The sequence below is a fragment of the Leucoraja erinacea genome, chromosome 26, assembly GCF_028641065.1.
Source record: "Leucoraja erinacea ecotype New England chromosome 26, Leri_hhj_1, whole genome shotgun sequence".
NCBI classification, from domain to species: Eukaryota; Metazoa; Chordata; class Chondrichthyes; order Rajiformes; family Rajidae; genus Leucoraja; species Leucoraja erinaceus.
In genome coordinates, this window is record NC_073402.1 from 23,282,085 (window position 1) to 23,295,311 (window position 13,227).

A 13,227-nucleotide genomic window follows, 5' to 3' on the forward strand; every position below is an offset into this window, starting at 1 on the left:
GTACGGAAACAGCTCTTCCATACTCACCAAGAGGCCCATCCACACTAGTCCCATCTGCCCGCGTTTGCCCATATCCCTCTTAATAGACAATACACAATAGATGCAGGAGTAGGCCATTTGGCCCTTCGAGCCAGCACCGCCATTCAATGTGATAATGGCTGATCGTCCCCGATCAGTACCCCCTTCCTGCCTTCTCCCCATATCCCCTGACTCCGCTATTTTTAAGAGCCCTTATCTAGCTCTCTCTCTTGAAAGCATCCAGAGAACCTGCCTCCACCTGAGGCAGAATTCTCTGAGGCAGAGAATTCCAAAGACTCACCATTCTCTGTGAGAAAAAGTGTTTTCTCGTCTCCGTTCTAAATGACTTATACTTAAACTGTGGCCCCTGGTTTTGGACACCCCCAACATCATGCCTTTAGCATGTCCAAGCCCTTAACAATCTTATATGTTGTTAAGGGCTTGGATATGTTGCGCTTAATCCTTTCCTGTCCACCTACCTGTCCAAATGTCTTTTAAATGTTGCTATAGTACCTGCCCGACCTACCGCCGAAGATTGACACACAACGATAGAGTAAAAGGTTGCCCCTCATGTTCCTATTAAATCTTTCACCTCTCACCATATCAGTCCCTGGCACCATACAGATCGCCAGAAGAGCAACCATGCAGCAATATTTAAAGCAGGGAGGGGAAACTAAAATCCTGCAGCTCATGGCCATCAAAGGGTTAATCACCCCCTTTAACTGCAAAGGAAACATGAACTACATACACTGGGTGGATGAGCGAGAGGTTATTGCTTAGACTTTAGAGACACAGTATGGAAACAAGCCCCTTGGCCCGCTGAGTCCAAGCCCACCATCGATCACACATACACTAGTTCTGCATTCCCACTTTCACATCCTACACACTAGGGGTAACCTACAAACCTGCACGTTTTTGTTATGTGAGAGGAAACTGGAGCACCCGGAGAAAACCTGCGTGGTCAAAGGGGAGAATGTGCAAACTCCTCAGACAGCCCCAGTAGTCAGGATCGAACTTGAGTCTCTGGTGCTATGAGGCTGCAACTCTACCGTGGCACCACTTCTTATTGGTTTTGTTTGTATGATAAATATCTATTATTGAAGCTCCACAGCAATAGTGTTTAAACCCCCAAAATGTAGACGCCAAATCCCGCAATTTTGACTTATTTGCATTCTCTCCAACACATTCAATCCTTCCTACAATGTGGAGACCAGAACTACACACAATACACCAAGTGTGATCTTATCAGTATTTTCTAAAGTTGAAACTTTTGTACTCTATGTCTCAATCTATGAAGAAACGCATACCATAAGCCTTCTCCAACACTTTATTTATGTCAGAGGGCTCCATAATGGAAAAGACTCGAATGCAGGCTCACAGAGAAGTATTGAAGAAAACCCAAAATCCAGATGCGAATGGAACCGAAAGATATAAGTAAGTAAGTAAGCTTATTGGCCAAGTATTCACATACAAGGAATTTGCCTTGGTGCTCTGCCCACAAGTAACAACATGACATACAGTGCCAGTTACGAATGACTCAGAAAACACTAAACATTAATAATAATAAAACATTAATGATAAAACACCATTGATTAAGCATTTGAAACCAACAAAATACCAGATCAAAGGGAGGCTACAGATTTTTGGCTGTAGAGCAATTACTCGTGATAAAAACTGTGTTTATGTCTGGCTGTGGCAGCTCTGACAATCTGGAGTCATCTTCCAGAGGGAAGTGATTCAAAGAGTTTGTGACCAGGGTGAGAAGGGTCAGAGATGATCTTGCCCACTCGCTTCCTGGCCCTTGCAGTGTACAGTTCATCAATGGATATAGACCAGGAACCAACAGCACTCCAAACTGCTATCGACCTGACAGAATGCTGAACTGCTGTTGAACTGACAGAATGCTGAACTGCTATTAAATCGACAGAATCTCGATTCCGAGTTCCGATCCGTCCTGACCCCGGAGTTTTGGTCATTCCCATGAATGTTGATTCCACTGCGGTGGATGTATATGTTAAACTTTATTTTATATGCTGTGTGTATTTTTGTTTTTTTACTTAGTATGGCTGTATGGTAACTCAAATTTCACTGTTCCTTAATTGGTACATGTGACAATTAAATTGAATCTTGAATGCAGAACTGATAAGTCGGCACCAATTGGTGATGATCTCAGGTATTTACAATGCCCTCCATAATGTTTGGGACAAAGACCCATCATTTATTTATTTGCCTTTGTACTCCACAATTTGAGATCTGTAATAGAAAAAAATCATGTGGTTCAGATTTTATTAAAGGCCATTTTAATACAATTTGGTTTCACTATGTAGAAATGACAGCTGTGTTTATATATAGTCCACCCATTTCAAGGCACCATAATGTTTGGGACACATACATGTAAATGAAAGTAGTCATGTTTAGTATTTTGTTGCATATCCTTTGCATGCAATGACTGCTTGAAGTCTGCGATTCATAGACATCACCAGTTGCTGGGTGTCTTCCCTGGTGATGCTCTGCCAGGCCTGTATTGCAGCCATCTTTAGCTTATGCTTGTTTTGGGGGCTAGTCCCCTTCAGTTTTCTCTTCAGCATATAAAAGGCATGCTCAATTGGGTTCAGATCGGGTGATTGACTTGGCCACTCACGAATTGACTATTTTTTAGCTTTGAAAAACTCCTTTGTTGCTTTAGCAGTATGTTTGGGATCATTGTGGATGATACTGATTGTGGATGATCAGCCATGATCACATTGAATGGCGGTGCTGTAATTTCTACATAGTGAAACCAAAATGTATAAAAACGGCCTTTACTAAAATCTGACAATGTGCACTTTAACCACATGTGATTTTTTTCTATTACAAATCTCAAATTGTGGAGTACAGCGGCGTGGAGTACAGCCCCCCCCCCTCGTGGCATCCTCGTTGGCTTGTTCAGATACTGCTGATGAAAGTCACAGATCAGGGAGGGGTCCAGGATGTCACGGGCAGGAATCCAGCTCCTCTCCTCCGGACCGTAGCCCTCCCAGTCAACCAGGTACTGGATCGCTCTGCCACGCCGCCAGGACTTCAACAGTTGCTTCACCGTGTACACCGGACCACCGTCAATGATGCGGGGTGGCGGAGGTAGCAGAGGAGTGGGAGACACAGGCTTAAGCCAGGATACGTGGGGTATATCCGCACAGACCGGGGCAGTCTAATACCCCTGTCCCACTTAGGAAACCTGAACGAAAACCTCTGGAGACTTTGCGCCCCACCCAAGGTTTCTGTCCGGTTCCCGGAGGTTTTTGTCAGTCTCCCTAATGGTCAAAAGTGGGTTCCGCTTCTTCTATGTTCCGGCGACTATTTCAAAAAATTCAAAACCGGCTGTGACTAAAAATAGGTTGCCGTTTTAAAAATCGGTAATTTTTAGTCAAAGCCAGTTGCAATGTTAGTTGAAGGTGGTTGCCGGAGGTTGCAGGTAGTGGAAGGTAAGACCTCCCTGGTGGAATAAAACTGGGTGAAAAAAACCTCCGGGAACCGCACGGAAACCTTGGGTGGGGCGCAAAGTCTCCAGAGGTTTCCGTTCAGGTTTCCTAAGTGGGACAGGGGCATAAGGCAGAATGCAGAGTGGTTAATGATCTTGTGAATGAGAATGGACCGATAAACCGGGGTGCCAACTTACGGGACTCAAGGCGGAGGGAGAGATCTCGGTTGGACAGCCATACCCTTTGACCAGGGCGAAAGCGAGGGGCAGGGGGGTGTCTGGTGACGATTCGCCTGTGTCTGTACCTGGAAGCGGAGCGGAGCGGGGCAGAACGGGCCTCCTTCCAGGTCCGGCGACCGTGGCGTACAAACTCCTGGGCCGGTGGAAAGAAGACGTCCTCCTCTTGTTCTGGGGACAGAGGTGGCTGATAACCAAGGGAGCAGTGGATTGGAGACAGACCTGGGCATATTCCATCCACACCAATTTGCTAGACCAGGTGGCAGGGTTGGCGGACAACAGGCAACGTAGGGTGGTCTCCAGGGCCTGATTTGCTCTCTCCGACTGACCATTAGATTGTGGATGGAACCCAGATGAGAGGCTGGCGGAGGAGCAGACCAGGGAGCAGAAAGACTTCCAAAATTGTGCGGTGAACTGTCAGAGACGATGTCTTGAGGGAAACCATGGAGTCTGATGACCTGGTTTACGATGAGGTGAGCAAGTTCTACAGCAGGTGGGAGCTCAGGAAGAGGAAGGAAATGAGCAGCCTTGGAGAAACGGTCCACAACGGTAAGAATAACCGTATTACCCTTGGACGGAGGCAAGTCGGTGATGAAGTCCAGGGTGATGTGGGATCAGGGATGGCGGGGAACAGCCACGGGATGAAGGAGACCAGAGGGAGTCTTATTCTGTGTACAGGCAGAGCAGGCGGATGGTAATCATGTATTGTCTTTCCACTGACTGGTTAGCACACAATAAAAGCTTTTCACTGTACCTTGGTACATGTGACAATAAACTAAACTCAAACTCAAAGTGAATTTTGGATCCAATTCGACAGGTCACCCTTAATCCTATTTATATTCTGGACCAGCCCACCTTTCAGGATCTTGTCAAATGCCTTACCTAGGTTCACATAGTCAATGAATAACATCCTTATCTATTTTCTTAGTCACCTCCTCAAAAAACTCAATTAAATTAGTGAGGCAGAATCTCCCTGTGTTTATTATCCCTGATCAGGCTCTGCCTTTCCAATTTCCCTCTAAAGTTCTCACCTGGATCTGCTGATCACTAGCTCTTGCATCACCCCTTCCCCTTAACTCTTTCTACCAGCTATCTCCCCTCCACTCCATCGGACTGAAGATGGATCTCAACCAAAGGCATTTTCCATCCACTTTGCTCCACAGATACTGCTTGACTCATTGAGTTCTTCCAGCTGTTTGATTTTGCTCTGTGAAATCTATTTTTTGACTAAAAAGGTTATAACCATTGATCATTTCATGTGGCTCAGTGTCAAATTTTGTTTGCTAACACTCCCATAAAAATCATTTAGACATCTGAATGGAAACAATGTACGTTTTACATATTGGGGGCAATATCATTTTATTAAATGGTCTCAAACTAACCTTGGCATGCAGCCCCAAACTCTGTTCACAAACAACACACACACTTGTTCCTCTCAGCCCTTCTTCACCCCACTGTGTCCCATACCCACATGTGCTCACACCACCTAGCAACTGGGCACCAGGAGGCATTCTGGCAGCTGGTGTCAGCTACTGATGGTTTTACACCTTCTCTCCACACACTTCAGCATCACCCAGAGCTCGGGACAAATCCCGTTCACACCCAGCCAGACTCATTGACCAGTCGGCAGCCTAGTCCCATATACACTGGAATAGACACGATCATTCACTTTCACCGGTCAGAGGTATCCCTGTAGTCATGCATTGTCACCGGGATAGTTGACTTTCTCCACACATGTGGGGACAGACACACTGGCGCACTCACACAGAGGGGACGATGACCCACAAATAAACCATCACATGAGGTGGGGGCAGACCTGGTCATACCCTAACATATAGAGACAGACATGCCTCACAGTCACATGACAGATACATTCACAGGCTCATACAGATTCAAGATTCAAGAAGGTTTATTGTCATTACAGCCATATACACAGTACACAGTGCAATGAGATAGCGTTTCCCTAGAACCTCGGTGATACATAGAACACAATTGGTCAACATGCTACATATATAGATATATTACGCTATACAGGAATAGATAGAATCAATGACACAGTTTACGATTAAGGAGTAAGCCATTTAGATCGGAGATGAGGAAACACTTTTTCTCACAGAGAGTGGTGAGTCTGTGGAATTCTCTGCCTCAGAGGGCGGTGGAGGCAGGTTCTCTGGATGCTTTCAAGAGAGAGCTAGATAGGGCTCTTAAAAATAGCAGAATCAGCGGATATGGGGAGAAGGCAGGAACTGATTGGCAATGATCAGCCGTGATCACATTGAATGGCGGTGCTGGCTCGAAGGGCTGAATGGCCTACTCCTGCACCTATTGTCTATTGTCATCCAGAAAGAAAAGTGTACTCACAATTACTCACATATTCACGCACAGTTACTGAGGATAGGTTTATACAGTAACATTCAGACACACGTATACATTCACAGGGAAAGGCATACCCAGAATTACTCTCTAGTCTGGGCAAACCTATCCACATGGTCACAGGGGCAGTCAAGAGTGTTTTATTGTCATATGTCCCAGAACAATGAAATTCTTACTTGCAGCGGCACAACAGAATATGTAGTCATAGTACTCTGTAAACAATTTAATAAATGAGAGAAAAAAAGTTCAGTGTGTATACACATACCTATACACACATACGCATACACGCAATTGATGTTAATTCTATGTGAGAAGTAAAGTGAAATGAATGGTTGACACCGAAGATCTTGCAGCGACTGCCAGACCTGTGCTTCAAAGATCCGCCATCAGATACCATTGTTACACAGAAAATAATGATGCGATCTGATTGACTAGGAGAACGTTTTGGTCAGTATTTTATAATGGAGGAGGACTGGCCAAATTCTGTGCCTTCCACCACAGTGATGAATGCTGTGGTGGATGTTTGTGTTAAATTTTTATTGTGTATTGTGTGTTCTTTGTCATTGGTAAATTCTGGTAAATTCTGGTAAATTCATTTCACTTGCACTTTATGTGCAATGTGACGAATAAAATCGTATTGTATTGTATGGTATTGTATTGTTGAATATTGCCACAGACAGTAACTACCTTTTCTTTCCCCCAGGTTTCTCCCTGAGCTTTGCCTGTCTTTGCCCCTTGTTTTTTGTTTACAGATTTCTCTTTTACGTATTTCTATCTCAGTTTCCATTTCTAACCACACGTTGTTGTCAGTAATTACCTTTCAGTTTTGTTTTCTCCACCTCACTGGTTATTTTGGGCACGAGCTGCCATGTGTCACTTTTTAACGGTGACTCCTGCTTCTCCCCCTCCCCCTCCCCTTCACCCCGCACACACTTCAACACTTCCTCACAATTTGCCTTCAACACTTCCTCACAATTTGGCTGTGTGGCGTAGAGCAGAGGAATATCAGAGCCAGAGGCCCAATAAACACTTCAGCACCCTTGTTTACACATGCTATCGTACTTAGAAGCCCTTTGTTTGTTTTTGACCTTCCTTTACTGAGAAGATGGTTTATTTTTTTGAATGCCACTGCAAATTTACTTATACGTTTCCCCTTTATGTTCCTTAAATTGATTGGATTGTGGAGGCTGGCAATTGACGCAGGCTTGTTTCACCATTTGTGTTGTCCGTGTTGGCTACAGAGTTTGTAAATATGTGGCAAATGTATGGCATATGCACCATATGTACACATGGGCAGAGAGGGGGGATAGAATTAATAAGATGCATATGTTTTAGCAGTTCCCCATACCCCTTTTGATTTGATTTGTTAGATTCCTGGTGTTATGTGCTTTACAATACAAACTGCACATACATTGCATTGACTGGTACTGACTCCTAGTAAGTAAACTTGCTCACCATTGGTGTTTTCAGGGTAGAGCTAGGAACTGAATCACACCAAAAATAACTCCCTTCAGTGCATTCAGTGCCCTTGTCGTTTGATTGAGGGAAGTATTGTATCTGTGTTCTTCCGTGTCTAGCATGTTATGTTTTGTAGGATAGAACTTTATTTATCCCAGGAGGGAAATTGATCTGCCAACAGTCATAAAACAAAAAAACAGATTGTAGACAGGTTACGTAAACTAGATCAGATCCCTTGTGCTTACAACACTAGTGGTTGATCTGAGGACTTAAATTGATAGTTGGATTGGAGAGGGTGGATGGAGAGAGAACCTATCTTCTTTGGTAGGGAAATCCCGAGTTAATTTCAGAACCAAGCATTCATCTCTAGTGAACATCTGGAATTCTCTAACCTCGGATGGTTATGGACACTGGAGAACACAGGGCAGCACAGCTGGTAGAGTTGCTGCCTCACGGTGCAAGAGACCCAGGTTCGGTCCTAACCTCGGTTGTTGTCTGTGTGACGTTTGCACTTTGTCCCTGTGACCGCCTGGGTTTCCTTCCAGTTCCTCCCACATCACAAATGAGACATGTGGGTTTGTAGTTTTACATTTTAGTTTTAGAGATATCGTTTTAGAGAAACAGGCACTTTGGCCCAACGTGTCCGCGCTGACCAATCTATCCTAAACGCCATTCTCATTCACAATTTACAGTAGCCAATTAACTTACAAACCTGCATGCCTTTGTGATGTGGGAGGAGACCAGAGTACCCAGAGAATACCCACGTGGTCACAGGGAGAATATACAAACTCCATACAGACAGCGCCCGTAGTCAGGATCGAACCCGGGCCTCTGTCTCTGTAAGGCAGCAACTCTACTGCTGCGCCACTATGCTGCTAGTTGCAGATGAATTGGCCTCTATAGAGTTAACCCCTAGCATGTAGGGTGTAGCTGATCATGTGGGATAACATTGAACTCGTGCGAACATCATGAAAATAAATTACCGTATCATCCATCCTACAAAAAAACACAAAATTCTGGAGTAACTCGGACTGAAGAAGTGTCCCAACCCAAAACGTCGCCTATCCATGTTATCCAGAGATGTTTCCTGACCCACTGAGTTTCTCCAGCACTTTGTGTCTTTTTTTATAAACCGGCATCTGCAGTTCCTTGTTATCATTCACGTTGTTTTTATGTGAGCAATTGACTGCAACCTCTCGTTCATCTCAACTGTAACGGCACTTCCTTTTCCTGCTCAGGCTTCCTTTCACCTTAGGATGTGTTGCCTGTTAATGTCACCAGAACAGTGTTTTGTAGTTTATCGTGTCTTTTCCCTTACATTGTCTTGTTAACGTATCTCCTCTCTTTCCCCCACAATTGCTGTTCTGCTTCAGTGTGGGTACATGTTTATAAAAAATACCGACAGTGAATGCAAATGAAATTATGAATGTTTGTTACTTTAAGTCTGTCACCCTTTTAAAAAATGTATCAGATGATCTAATAGTTCTCTGGGATACTTGTATGAAGTTCCAGAGTAGAAACCTTGAATAAACTACACAGGACTCTTTGAGTGTCCCAAATTTTGAGTGGAAGCTTACATGTTTTGCTATGTACTTTGTTAGAAGTTAACAAGCCACTAAACACCTATTCCTATTCTCCAGAGATGCCGCCTGACTGACCCATTGAGTTACTCCAGTATTTTGTGTCTATCTTCACTGAGCACACATATGTAGTGAGATAAGACCTTTTACAGCGTTGATACTGAAGTATTAATGAGTGAAGGAGGAAGTGGGAATAGTCTAGGGTGAGGCTCAACTGCGCTGTGAATAGTGAATTCAGTAAACAGCTCAGGGAGCTGCAGAGCATCGAGAGGAAGGTGAAATCTGCCATGGCCAACAGCAATGATATATTGTCAAGTCAAATCAAGTCAAGTAATTTTTATTTCTATAGCACATTTAAAAAACAACTCTCGTTGACCAAAGTGCGTTACATTGGTGGAGGTACTGACGTTACACAACAGTGGTTCATAGATTAAGGATATACATAAATACATACATATAGTCCTCCCTCAGAGGGCGTCAAGAAAGGCTTGAGAGTAAAGATGAGTTTTAAGTCTTGACTTAAAAGAGTCGATGGAGGGGGCTGTTCTGATGGGTCGAGGGATGCTGTTCCTCAGTCTAGGAGCTGCAACCGCAAAGGCGCGGTCGCCCCTGAGTTTCTGCCTAGACCCGCGGGATGTTCCCAAGTAACCCCAAGTCGGCCGATCTGAGGGACCTGGAGGTGGTGTAGTGGGTAAACAGACTTTTAATGTAGGAGGGGGCAAGCCCGTTAAGGGCTTTGTAAACAGTATAAACTGTAGAAGCATCTGTCTGGGGAAGCTTCCATTTATATTAACTTTTGGCCTCATCAGCAACAACGATGAGCTGGCCTACAGGGAGGAGGTCCAGCACTTAGCAGCATGGTGCGCTGACAACAACCTGTCCCTTAACTCCAAGAAGACCAAGGAGCTCATTGTAGACTTCAGGAAGTCCAGAGGCGGCACGCACACCCCCATCCACATTAACGGGACGGAGGTGGAACGTGTTTCTAGCTTCAGGTTCCTGGGAGTCAACATCTCCGATGACCTCTCTTGGACCCACAATACCTCTACTCTGATCAAGAAGGCTCATCAGCGTCTCTTCTTCCTGAGGAGACTGAAGAAGGTCCATCTGTCTCCTCAGATCCTGGTGAACTTCTACCGCTGCACCATCGAGAGCATCCTTACCAACTGCATCACAGTATGGTATGGCAACTGCTCTGTCTCCGACCGGAAGGCACTGCAGAGGGTGGTGAAAATTGCCCAACGCATCACCGGTTCCACGCTCCCCTCCATTGAGTCTGTCCAAAGCAAGCGCTGTCTGCGGAGGGCGCTCAGCATCGCCAAGGACTGCTCTCACCCCAACCATGGACTGTTTACCCTCCTACCATCCGGGAGGCGCTACAGGTCTCTCCGTTGCCGAACCAGCAGGTCGAGGAACAGCTTCTTTCCGGCGGCTGTCACTCTACTAAACAACGTACCTCGGTGACTGCCAATCACCCCCCCCGGACACTTATTATTTATTTTTTATTCAAATCGTTTGCTATGTCGCTCTTCAAGGGAGATGCTAAATGCATTTCATTGTCTCTGTACTGTACACTGACAATGACAATTAAAATTGAATCTGAATCTGAATCTGAATCTTTGCTGATTGCATTAGGATCTGAGAGCAGCAAAGTTTAGTTTTGCTTTAGTATAGAGGTACAGCATGGAAACAGGCCCTTTGGCCCACTTAGTCCATGTCGACCAACGATCATCCATTCACACTAGCTCTATAGTATCCCACGTTCCCTATACTCCAGAACTCGCTACACAGTAGGGGCAATTTACAAACCCGCACATCTCTGGCATCTTCAACTGGCCATGAAGTTTCACATCTCCCAAATATTGAAAACAGGGGATGACAGATGCAGCATGTAAGGCATCGGTGTGAGAATGGGAACCTTTCGTTAGTGGCGGCGCCTAACGGCAGCGGCTCGACTACAGTCGTCTGTCTTTTTTTATTTTTGTCTTGTTAATTGTATGTCTTGAGTTAGTTTTTATTATTTTTTTTTAGCTGTGTATATGTGGGGGGTGGTGGGGGGGCTGTGGGGGAAACCGTTTTAAATCTCTTCCCTGTGCGGGGACCCGACTATTCCCTGTCGGGTCTCGGATGTCGTTGGGCCTAACATCGTGGAGCCGGCGGTGACCTCCGGCCGGGACTAACCTGGGGGCTCCAGTTGCAGAGCCTGCGGAACTGACATCGCGGAGCTGGCCAACTTCGGAGCGGGAAGAGCTGTGGTGGCGCGCGGCTGCGACCCGACTTTTGGAGTTCGGAGGCACCGGCCGCAGACCCGGTGGACGGGAACATCGGGAGCTCGCAGGTCCCTGGTGGGAGACCGCTTTTCCGAGCTCCGCAACGGCGACTTCTCCCGCTGGAATCGCGGGTTTAAGGACATGGAGCCGGGGCCTAACATCGCCCGGCGTGGCTTAAACGGCCTCAGGACTTACCATCGCCCGCCGGGGGCTTTACCATCGGAGCCCCAGTTCGCCTCGACACTGCAGTTGGACTGCTGGACCACGGGAGAAGGAACAAAGGGAAGAATAAAGACTTTGCCTTCCATTACAGTGAGGAGATGTTGGAGACTCACTGTGATGGATGTTTATGTAAACTGTGTTATGTGTGGGTCTTGGATTGTGTTATAATGTAAAAAACTGTAGAAATTATATTTCGTTCAAACCTAGGTTTGAATGACAATAAATTGCATTCTATGCTATTCAATTGACACCTTATTGGCAATCTCGATGTGATGCACTTTGAGACTTTGAATGTTCAATGCAGGTTACAGGTCAAACCAAAAGCTCTGAATCATGTTGATAAGGAAGCAAACTCGCGGTGTCCAACCTGTAATAAACCCAAACTACGACTGTTGCAAGAGAGATGTCAAATACGTTTGAGGGGAATTACTCAGACAATTTCCTTCTGGGCCCAAGTTCACCTGGAAATGATTGCTGGCACAATCTGAGCCATGCACAATTTTATGCACAATTAGTACATGAGAAACAAATGCCAATGAATCCAATGTCTAGGTACACGAAGAGAGGGGGAGAAAGGGAATGAGAAAGAGATAAAGTCAGAGAGATGACGGGAGGGACAGAGAGAGAAAGAGGGAGAGAGATAAAGAGAGTATTTAATTGCCAGACGAAGACACCAGGAACTGCAGATACTGATTTATATAAAAAGCCACAAAGGGCTGGGGTAACTCAGCAGCTCAGGCAGCATCTGTGCAGAACATGGATAGGCAAAACTTTGTGTTGCGACCCTTCTGACCCGACCCGAAACGTCGGCTATCCATGTTCTCCAGAGATGCTGCCTGACCTGACCTGACCCAGTTAGTTATGCCCCTGTCCCACTTAGGAAATCTGAATGGAAACCTCTGGAGACTTTGCGCCCCACCCAAGGTTTCCGTGCAGTTCCCGGAGGTTTTTGTCAGTCTCCCTACCTGCTTCCACTACCTGCAACCTCCGGCAACCACCTGCAACCTCCGGGAACCGCACGGAAACCTTGGGTGGGGCGCAAAGTCTCCAGAGGTTTCCGTTCAGGTTTCCTAAGTGGGACAGGGGCATTACTTCAGCGCTTTGTGCTTGATTGCCATATGTATGAACAAACAGAACAATGAAGAGAGAGAGAAAGTGTGTGTGTGTGTGAAAGAGATGAGACATTCAGATCACCACCGACATTGAATGAACAAGTGAATGGCGACAGACTATAAATGGAAGCGAGCCATAAAGATTCAGCTCACATTGTTTAATTAAGGAATTAAGGCTTCATTTGTGATCAGTCCTCGTTGTTAGTCTGATCCTATTAAGGACTGTAATCTGTTCACAAGCTTGGACTGAAGGTTTGCTGCAGATGTTGAACAGGGCGGCCCGTGAATCCGCAGGCATCATGAATCAACATTCATCCAGTTAAACGCACAGTGGCAGACCCAAATTGTTGGCAAGGTGTTGGAATGTGTGGGAGGGGGGAGCAAAGTAAGTCACTGTTGGAAATGGCATTTCACGATTTGCACCAGAATAAACAGAGATGGAGGCAGACAAATATACTGTAGTGAGAAAGACAATAGGCTAGAGATAGAGGGAAAGATAG